Source organism: Neoarius graeffei, chromosome 9 (genome assembly GCF_027579695.1).
Source record: "Neoarius graeffei isolate fNeoGra1 chromosome 9, fNeoGra1.pri, whole genome shotgun sequence".
In the NCBI taxonomy this organism is placed as follows: Eukaryota; Metazoa; Chordata; class Actinopteri; order Siluriformes; family Ariidae; genus Neoarius; species Neoarius graeffei.
In genome coordinates, this window is record NC_083577.1 from 80198656 (window position 1) to 80209180 (window position 10525).

The following is a 10525-nucleotide window of genomic DNA, read 5'->3' on the forward strand; positions in this document are numbered from 1 at the left end:
TAGATAGATAGATGAAAGCATAATTAGACAAACAGATATATGAAAGCATAACTAGACAGACAGACAGACAGACAGACCAACCGATAGATAGATAGATAGATAGATAGATAGATAGATAGATAGATAGATAGATAGACTGTAAAAAAAATACGTTGTTTTTACCGAAAAATACTGGCAGCTGTGGTTGCCAGAATAATCCTGTTAAAAATACAGTGAAATGTAAACAACATTACAGAATAACTTGTACATTTCACTGGGATTCCATGTACAATTAATGATAACTAAATGTAAATTTTACAGGTATTCAATGTACAATAATCAATACATTACTGTTAATTTTACGGATATTCATTGTACAATAAACAATGATTGCATGAACATTTCACCGGGATTCAATGTAAAATGATGGTTACAAGCAATGATCTACTAGACAGATATTTTATTTGATTTAGAGTTTTACGAAATGTGCTGGAGAGCCTCTACTGACATTTTTTTTAATTTTTTTTAACAGGGCAATGATGTAATTTTAACTATCACATTCTGTTACAGTTTGTCTGTGTTTAAACTACAACAATTTGTAAATTCTACAAAAAAAATGATCAATTCAATATTCTTACTGTTAAATTAACAGTGGTATATGTCATGATTTTACATAAATTCACTGTTAAGTCTATGGACATTTTTTACAGTGTAGATAGATAGATAGATACCGTATATGAAACATAACTAGACAGACAGACAGACAGATAGATGAAAGCCTAATTAGACAGACAGACAGATATATGAAAGCATAACTAAAAAAGACAGACAGATAGATGAAAGCAGAGATAGATAGATAGATAGATAGATAGATAGATAGATAGATAGATAGATAGATAGATAGATAGATAGATAGATAGATAGATAGATAGATAGATAGATAGATGAAAGCATATCTACACAGACAGACAGACAGACAGACAGATAGATAGATGAAAGCATAACTAGACAGACAGATAGATGAAAGCATATCTACACAGACAGACAGACAGACAGACAGACAGATAGATAGATAGATAGATAGATAGATAGATAGATAGATAGATAGATAGATAGATAGATAGATAGATAGATGAAAGCATCACTTGACAGACAAACAGACAGAAATGAAAGCATAGAAAGATAGATATATGAAAGCATAACTCGACAGACAGATGAAAGCAGATAGATAGATAGATAGATAGATAGATAGATAGATAGATAGATAGATAGATAGTAGGGCTGTAACGATATGCGTATCGAAATCGCGATACGCAGAGCCACGATCCGTATCGCGATACAAGAAGGCAGAATCGCGGTACACCCTTTCAAACTTCTCCTCAGCCCAAAACCAGAGGCGCTTCCAAACTTCAATTTATGAATACTTTACTTTTTATTTAAATTACATTTTAAACTTACTTAAATTACTTTTATTTTTTTTATATCTAATTAGTAAGTCGTTTTTTCGCCGACCTGCGACAATCTTCTGCGAGTCACGCAACGTCCACACTCGCCACTGGCAGAGCATTCATTTCTTTTAAGCGGTCGCCATTCTGGTTGCGACGCGGGGAGCGAATCTGTAAACAAGCAGCTCATTGGCTGGCTAGGTGTGCCACAAGCCCATCACAATCACCTGACCGGAAAGGCATGTCTGCTTGGGCGGAAGCCTTCTGCGGCAGTTACATTTTGACACGCGAGCAATGTTTCACCATAAAAATTCCGTAATTTCCATCTGTTTTCCGCGATCACAGAAAATCATTGGCCCTATGAGAGTGAGACAGTGAGAGAGCCACCACCCCCCCCCCCCCCCCAAAAAAAAATCTTAACGGATTTACACGATTTGGAAAAATGACTTTTTCAGAACCGAAAAAAACAGAGCTTCCGGCTCAACAGTATTCATCTCATCTCATTATCTGTAGCCGCTTTATCCTGTTCTACAGGGTCGCAGGCAAGCTGGAGCCTATCCCAGCTGACTACGGGCGAAAGGCGGGGTACACCCTGGACAAGTCGCCAGGTCATCACAGGGCTGACACATAGACACAGACAACCATTCACACTCACATTCACACCTACGGTCAATTTAGAGTCACCAGTTAACCTAACCTGCATGTCTTTGGACTGTGGGGGAAACCGGAGCACCCGGAGGAAACCCACGCGGACACGGGGAGAACATGCAAACTCCACACAGAAAGGTCCTCGCCGGTCACGGGGCTCGAACCCAGGACCTTCTTGCTGTGAGGCGACAGCGCTAACCACTACACCACCGTGCCGCCCCTCAACAGTATTATTTTGAGAAATAAAACAATCTTTGGATATACATTTGTTCATTTTTGCATACATATTACTCATTCTCTGCAGTGGTCTGAATTATTTGTTATTAAATAGTTAATGTAAGTAAGTAAATGTTAATAAGTCAAATTTACTACTTTAAAAAAACATTTTAAAAAAATCGTGGGCGTATCGAATCGTGGGTCAAAAATCGCGATACGAATCGAATCATGAGTTGGGTGTATCGTTACAGCCCTAATAGATAGATAGATAAAATTAAACTCTAAAGGTGCAAAGTGACAGGAGGGCCAGGAGCAGGGTTATAAACAAAACTACACAGCAGATAGTTCAGAGTTCTTTCTGTCAATCATGTGCAATAATAATAATAATAATAATAATACAATAAAAATTGAGAAGAATGAATATAAAACTGTGCAAAATATTGCCATGAAAGTATTAGCATCAAAGTTGATGCTTTGGGACATCTCTGTAAGACCTGGACATACTAAAAGCACTGTGGGTGATGTAGGACACAGTTAGCCAAAGTTAAAATAGATCAACAAGATGAAAAAATGTCACCTCAGAATTTCATTACAAAAAAATTAATCTGTAACGGTTTTACTATTCATTTTGGGAAAGCCATGATTGGTCAGGTCACAGCTTGACCATGTCCTACACTTCGCCTTTTCATTTATATACCATGGTATTTACGACCATGGGTGCGCAAACGATAATGTTATATGACTGGCTTAAGTCAAAGCTGCTACAATATTCTTTGAATGGTAAATATGACAATTATATCGAGTCATAAATTTACACCACGGAAAGAAGAAGGGAATTCAGCTCCAGGGTTGAAATTCTTCACAGAGGCAAGAATTTTAATCCATACTCTACGCCTAATCACCTACACTGTAAACTACACTTATCACCCACACGAACACAATGGACAAGCATCCCAGGTTACATCATCTCTACCTCTCTATGGAACGGTTAGTGAGAGCGTGGAATGGAAAACATGGCAAGGTTCAAAGTACATGTGGCCCAACGCCTGACACTGAATATTTGAGATGCCTCCGCTCTTGCATTAAAGCTGTGGAAATCTTACAGACCAAGTGAGCAGCTCTGTGATCAACTGTGCTGTTGAAGACAGATCTTTTTATGTTTATCCCCTCGTCTGCATTCCAATTGTGGCTGTGTACAGTGCGAGGTCAAGTTGCACATCTACATGCGTGTTCGGACGGCAACCAGTGTCCATTTCTCATGACATTACAGACTTTTAGACAACAGATGCTTTTATCCAGAGCGACGTACAACATACCCAGAGCAGCCTGGGGTTTGGTGTTTTACTCAAGGATACTTCAGCCATTCCTGCTGCTCCAGGGAATCAAACCAGTGCCCTTTTGGTCTCAAAGCTGCTTCTTTAACCTTTAAGCCATGGCTTCCCTCCATGGCTTAATTCTGTTGCATCATGTCTGCAAGTAGCCAGTCGAGCTCAGGTTAAAGAAAATATCTCACAAATAAACAAACTGATCAAAATGTTTATCTTTACAGTGGTGCTTGAAAGTTTGTGAACCCTTTAGAATTTTCTATATCTCTGCATAAATATGCCCTAAAACATCATCAGATTTTCACACAAGTCCTAAAAGTAGAAAAAGAGAACCCAGTTTTAAAAAAACATACTTGGTCATTTATTTATTGAGGAAAATGATCCAATATTACATATCTGTGAGTGGCAAAAGTATGTGATCCTCTAGGATTAGCAGTTAATTTGAAGGTGAAATTAGAGTCAGGTGTTTTCAGTCAATGGGATGACAATCAGGTGTGAGTGGGCACCCTGTTTTATTTAAAGAACAGGGATCTATCAAAGTCTGATCTTCACAACACGTTTGTGGAAGTGTATCATGGCACGAACAAAGGAGATTTCTGAGGACCTCAGAAAAAGCGTTGTTGATGCTCATCAGGTTGGAAAAGGTTACAAAACCATCTCTAAAGAGTTTGGACTCCACCAATCCACAGTCAGACAGATTGTGTACAAATGGAGGAAATTCAAAACCATCGTTACCCTCCCCAGGAGTGGTCGACCAACAAAGATCACTCCAAGAGCAAGGCATGTAATAGTCGGCGAGGTCACAAAGGACTCCAGGGTAAGTTCTAAGCAACTGAAGGCCTCTCTTGCATTGGCTAATGTTAATCTTCATGAGTCCACCATCAGAAGAACACTGAACAATAATGGCGTGCATGGCAGGGTTGCAAGGAGAAAGCCACTGCTCTCCAAAAAGAACATTGCTGCTCGTCTGCAGTTTGCTAAAGATCACGTGGACAAGCCAGAAGGCTATTGGGAAAATGTTTTGTGGACAGATGAGACCAAAATAGAACTTTTTGGTTTAAATGAGAAGCGTTATATTTGGAGAAAGGAAAACACTGCATTCCAGCATAAAAACCTTATCCCATCTGTGAAACATGGTGGTGGTAATATCATAGTTTGGGCCTGCATTATTGATGGAACAATGAATTCGGAATTATACCAGTGAATTCTAAAGGAAAATGTCAGGACATCTGTCTATGAACTGAATCTCAAGGGAAGGTGGGTCATGCAGCAAAACAACGACCCTAAGCACACAAGTCGTTCTACCAAAGAATGGTTAAAGAAGAATAAAGATAATGTTTTGGAATGGCCAAGTCAAAGTCCTGACCTTAATCCAATCGAAATGTTGTGGAAGGACCTGAAGCGAGCAGTTCATGTGAGGAAACCCACCAACATCCCAGAGTTGAAGCTGTTCTATACGGAGGAATGGGCTAAAATTCCTCCAAGCCGGTGTGCAGGACTGATCAACAGTTCCGGAAACATTTAGTTGCAGTTATTGCTGCACAAGGGGGTCACACCAGATACTAAAAGCAAAGGTTCACATACTTTTTGCCACTCACAGATATGTAATATTGGATCATTTTTCTCAAAAAATAAATGACCAAGCATAATATTTTTGTCTCATTTGTTTAACTGGGTTCTCTTTATCTACTTTTAGGACTTGGGTGAAAATCTGATGATGTTTTCGGTCATATGCATGCAGAAATATAGAAAATTCTAAAGGGTTCACAAACTTTCAAGCACCACTGTATGTCCGTCCTTTAGAAAAAAGCTGCATGTTGAATTTGTTCTTCACGATATAACCACTAAAGTGATGAAAATAGAGGAGGACAGGACTATTTTTTGTCATGAGGGCCGCTATAACTCCATCGTGCATGATGCTATTTCCATGAGCACAATGGAGGTGTAAAGCGCATGTTATGCTAGCATCAGCAGGGCAAAGTATTCTGTCAGGGATGGTTAGAGACAGATGTAAGTGTAAGTATAAAGAAAAGAGCAAACAGGCAAACAATCCAAATCGGCAGGCAGATATCATGAACGATAAAACAGGCAAATGGTCAAGCGAGGCACAAACAGAATATCAGACAAAAGCAGGGTCAAAAACCAGGAACAGGAATCAGAAACCAGTCAGGAAACAAGGCTCGGTAATGTGTCACAACAACGCAATACTTCACAAAGTAAGTCTGTATTCTGAGTCCTTAGATAGGAGTGCTGATTGCACCTTAATCCAATGCAGGTGTGTGTCATTCGCGGGACACGTGTGAGTCAGTTCAGAGCATGTGCTGTCCAGAGCGCGCCTGAGAGTCCTTCTGTTGTGACAACTCGACTACAGTATTATATTATGGTCTGGCGTGAATTTGTTTGCATTTCTTCACATAACTTATGCCAATGCAGTGTTCGAAAAGGAATCAAAATAAGGTAGTGGTTAGTTTATATATATATATATATATATATATATATATATATATATATATATATATATATATACACACACACACACTCCCCTTCAAAAGTTTGGGGTCACTTTGAAATGTCCTTATTTTTGAAAGAAAAGCACTGTTCTTTTCAATGAAGATCACGTTAAACTAATCAGAAATCCACTCTATACATTGCTAATGTGGTAAATGACTATTCTAGCTGCAAATGTCTGGTTTTTGGTGCAATATCTCCATAGGTGTATAGAGGCCCATTTCCAGCAACTCTCACTCCAGTGTTCTAATGGTACAATGTGTTTGCTCATTGCCTCAGAAGGCTAATGGATGATTAGAAAACCCTTGTACAATCATGTTAGCACAGCTGAAAACAGTTGAGCTCTTTAGAGAAGCTATAAAACTGACCTTCCTTTGAGCAGATTGAGTTTCTGGAGCATCACATTTGTGGGGTCGATTAAATGCTCAAAATGGCCAGAAAAATGTCTTGACTATATTTTCTATTCATTTTACAACTTATGGTGGTAAATAAAAGTGTGACTTTTCATGGAAAACACAAAATTGTCTGGGTGACCCCAAACTTTTGAACGGTAGTGTATATATTTATTTATTTATTTATTTATTTATATCTACCTGCTTATCTTCTATCCATTTGACGCGTGGCATGGTGTGTTGTTGTGCTGCCAGTGTTTTATGCTGAAACAAAGTCAGGATCGTGTCCGGCTTCAGTTGTCGTTTCTGCCTCGTGTCTCACTTCTTCCCAGTGATTTTTTTTTTCATACAAGTTCTCCACAAAACCACAATCTTCTCTAAAATGCTCACTGCACAATTTGCTGTTTTTTCCAGAAGTGAAGTTTTCTTGCTTTACTTGATGAAGCCACTCGGCCAAATGTCTTAGATCCAGGACGGAATGAAGAAGTCGTGCGGAATCCTACGTCATGCAGTGCCTCCCTTGTTTTCATCTCCTAATACATCCATGTACCTGGTGAATCCAGTACGGCCGCACCCAAGGAAATGGCCCAACGGACTGATGTTACAACTTTAACATGTTTTTTAAGCTAAAGTCCACTTTTTTTTTTTTAATCTAGAACATCTTGCATTAACGTACAATGATGACATTTCATAACCCCGTAATTTCAAAATTTCCTGGTTAATCGCTCTAAAACATATAGTTTCACCTGCAAACCAGAAACATGCAGCTTTTTGCAGGTTTAAATATACAGCAGATACAAGTTTTCTCCTTTCTAACGGTACAAATCTCCTGAACCGGAATGTCCAAGAACCACTACAATTTGAGAAAAGCACACAAGTGGATTTCAAAAGAAGCAGATTGACTTCTGTTGCCAAATCGGTCAGGCCTCTCCAGACTGAAGCCTCTCTAGTAAAGTGGCTTAGGTATCTCATTCTACTCTGGAGAGTTACTGTCGCTGAAAGAAAAGGACAGGGTGAAAAGAAATGAACTGTGCATTCCACATTGCTAAATCAGCAGATTTCAGTCTTGGCAGAAGCTGTAAACTTTGCACCAAACTTTCTCAGTAATATAATATCAATGTCGAATGAACTGTGATAGAATCATTTCGATTTCTTTGTTATGTAACGTTCAAATGTGGAGCAACGCCGGTAATACCAAAAGTAAGATTTCTACAGAGAGAAAGTCGAGGATTATCCTTAATTACTCTTAATCCCACTATCTGTAAGATACAATTGTATGTGCAGGATAAAGTGGCAATGTTCAATGATATCTATCATTCTTCGATCCATATTCACTGGATATGAGCAATCGCGTGCTCTGATTGGTTACTCTACTACAAGGCTATCAGCTCATATACCGTAAGTAAAGAAAAACAAAATGGCAGCGCGTGTTGCTGAACCAACCAAGGACGAAATAAAAACTTGACTCGAAAACAAAACCCTAAAAATAAAAAAGGAATAAAAAAAAAGGTATTTGATGGTAAGAACGTATCATTTTTAGTTATTATTATTGCATTTTTCACAAATTGCTGCTGTCATTTAGCTGGTTTGTTTAAATTCTTCATCTTTAAACATTAAAATTTGCTGAATTTTTTTTCAACTGGTTCAAAAGCTCAGAGAAGTTTGAAAATTACTGAACAGAACTGAAATGCCCAAGGAAGAATTAAATAAATGTCTAAAGCTATTCTATACCTCGACACGACAGCAAGACGGCACTTTCTACAAAAAACACTACTAAAGTCAATTTGTGCAGCCATCCATAGGTTTTTAAGAAGTCCACCTAAGCGGAAATTATTTTGTCGGACGTGTTGTATCAAGTTTTATTTATCGAATTTGCAAAAAAATAAAAATGCTCCATTTCTCAAAATCTAGTGAATGTGGATAGAATAAAACAGTCATTCCGCTCAATCTCGTCGTACACGGCTTATCAGCTCATGTATTACTCGATTTCATAGAATAATTGTTAAATGTCAGATGAACTATAAGTTTGTTCAGGGTGATTTTAACCCGGTTACAGCTATGACAGAAAGTTAAAAAAAAGAAAGGCAGAGAAAGTCAAATTAAGATACCAAGGCATCAATTTATTGCGCTATACTCAGTTTTTGCATGACTCACTGTGTCTTCCAAACAAAACCTTGAAAATAAACCAACCAATGATTTGCAAATGCATCAGCCATGTCATAAATTTCTTCTGATCACCATCCAATCTTGAAATTGGAGTACGTGCTATCAAAAATCTACAAAGGCCTTAATTCTACTCATCTGTATTTAGAAGCATGGAAGCATGTTTGCTAACTAACTACACATTTCTGAAATGGTCAATGAGTAAAGAAAAAAAAAAAACCAATACAGCACTGACTGTCTCCATGACAGCAAAGTAAATCCCAAACTATGGCACATCCAAGAAGCACAAGAATCACCACTGACAAAAGCACACACAGTCTTAACATTAGTGCATTTGAACACAAATACCGAGGCGTTAAGCTGCTGGGACTCTCCAGACTCAGGCCTCTCTAGTAAAGTGGCGTAAATTTCGCTCATTCATCTATTAGGGGGGTGCAGATATGGAATACATGAATGTGCAAAATATATTTCACATCCACATATGATCAATTCTTGACCACAGTGAACCAGTGTTGTAGTCGAGTCACTAAACCTCAAGTCCAAGTCCAGTCTCGAGTCCCCAGTGTTCAAGTCCGAGTCAAGTCCAAGTCATGAAAGAAAATTTCAAGTCGAGTCCAAGAACAAGACTCCAACCGCACCATTTGACGGTGGCTGTTTCAGCGCTATTAACATTAGTTTGTTCCTGAACATGACGTATGAACAGGTGAATGTGCTTCTCTTTGTCAGGGAGTGTGAAGTATTCTGTCAGAGATGGTTGGGAGATGGATGTAAGTGCAGAAGGTGTGTTTATTAATCCAAGTAAAGACGGTAAACAATCCAGAATGGCAGGCAAAAATCGTACAACAGTGAAACAGCAATAGGTCAAGCGAGGCACAAACAGGCTATCATAGACTCGGCAGAATCAAAGACGAGAAACAGGAAATCAGGGAACCAAATCAAAGTCCTTCCCATGTCATGTGGCACACAGGGTGGTACCGATCTCCGTTTCTGTAGCCCTCGGCCTCTCGCCTATTACATAGCTAGGGTTACAGTGGAGGACTAGTCGTCTGGTAACCGCAAGAGTTTGACTCCCCACTCGCATCTGTATTTCAGCGTGTCTTGCCAGATGGCAGTACGTATCAGTTTTATGATGTTTTTTGGTATGACCCGACCGTGAGTAGAACTTGCGATCTCCCGATCGAGAGGCGGACACGCTAACCACTAGGCCAACTCGCGGTATTAAACAAGAAAATAAGGCTCGGAATTATTACAAAAATTAATGTAGATATAAATATCTTATGGCAAATTATTATGGCATGTTCCAAAAAATAAAGAAAAAAATCAGAGTCCGAATGCAGTTAATGCACGAGTCAGAGTCCAAGTCCGAGTCAAGTCACGAGTCCTTAAAATTAGGGCGCGAGTCAGACTCGAGTACTACAAGCCTGCAGTGAACCCGCTAAGTGTGAGTGGAGAAAGTAAGAGAAAACCTCAAAAATCCACGGATTAATGAGGCCACTGGACCCAAGGCAAAACCGCTGACAGCGTGTCCCTCTCCAAGCTTTCACACAAGTCAACTCGGCCATTGACCTAAAGGAACTTGGCCACAGGCATAAAAGCCTTGCCTTTACACAAAGCGCATGCCGAGACTCCTCTCTAGAGAGCGACTGAAAAGCAAACGGTACTTAAAATGTTAAGCACTTCAAATTTCGCATGCAGGCTTATTTACTAAAACTTAAAACCTTCAGCAGAGCGAGTTGAGACAGCCAACGTTCTGGCATGCATGCTTGTCTTCAAAGCGAGTTATCAAGTCACATCACATTTCATACACACCCTTAAACATTTTTCCTTCAATTAATTTCCAACAGTAGCT

The 10525-nt window shown here is 39.1% G+C and overlaps 1 protein-coding gene across 1 annotated transcript in view; it reads right to left on the reverse strand.

Annotated features, from left to right (window-relative positions):
- Positions 1 to 10525, reverse strand: part of col18a1a (collagen type XVIII alpha 1 chain a) — a 327724-nt gene that overhangs the window by 308994 nt on the left and 8205 nt on the right. The gene's annotated exons all lie outside the window — the stretch shown is intronic.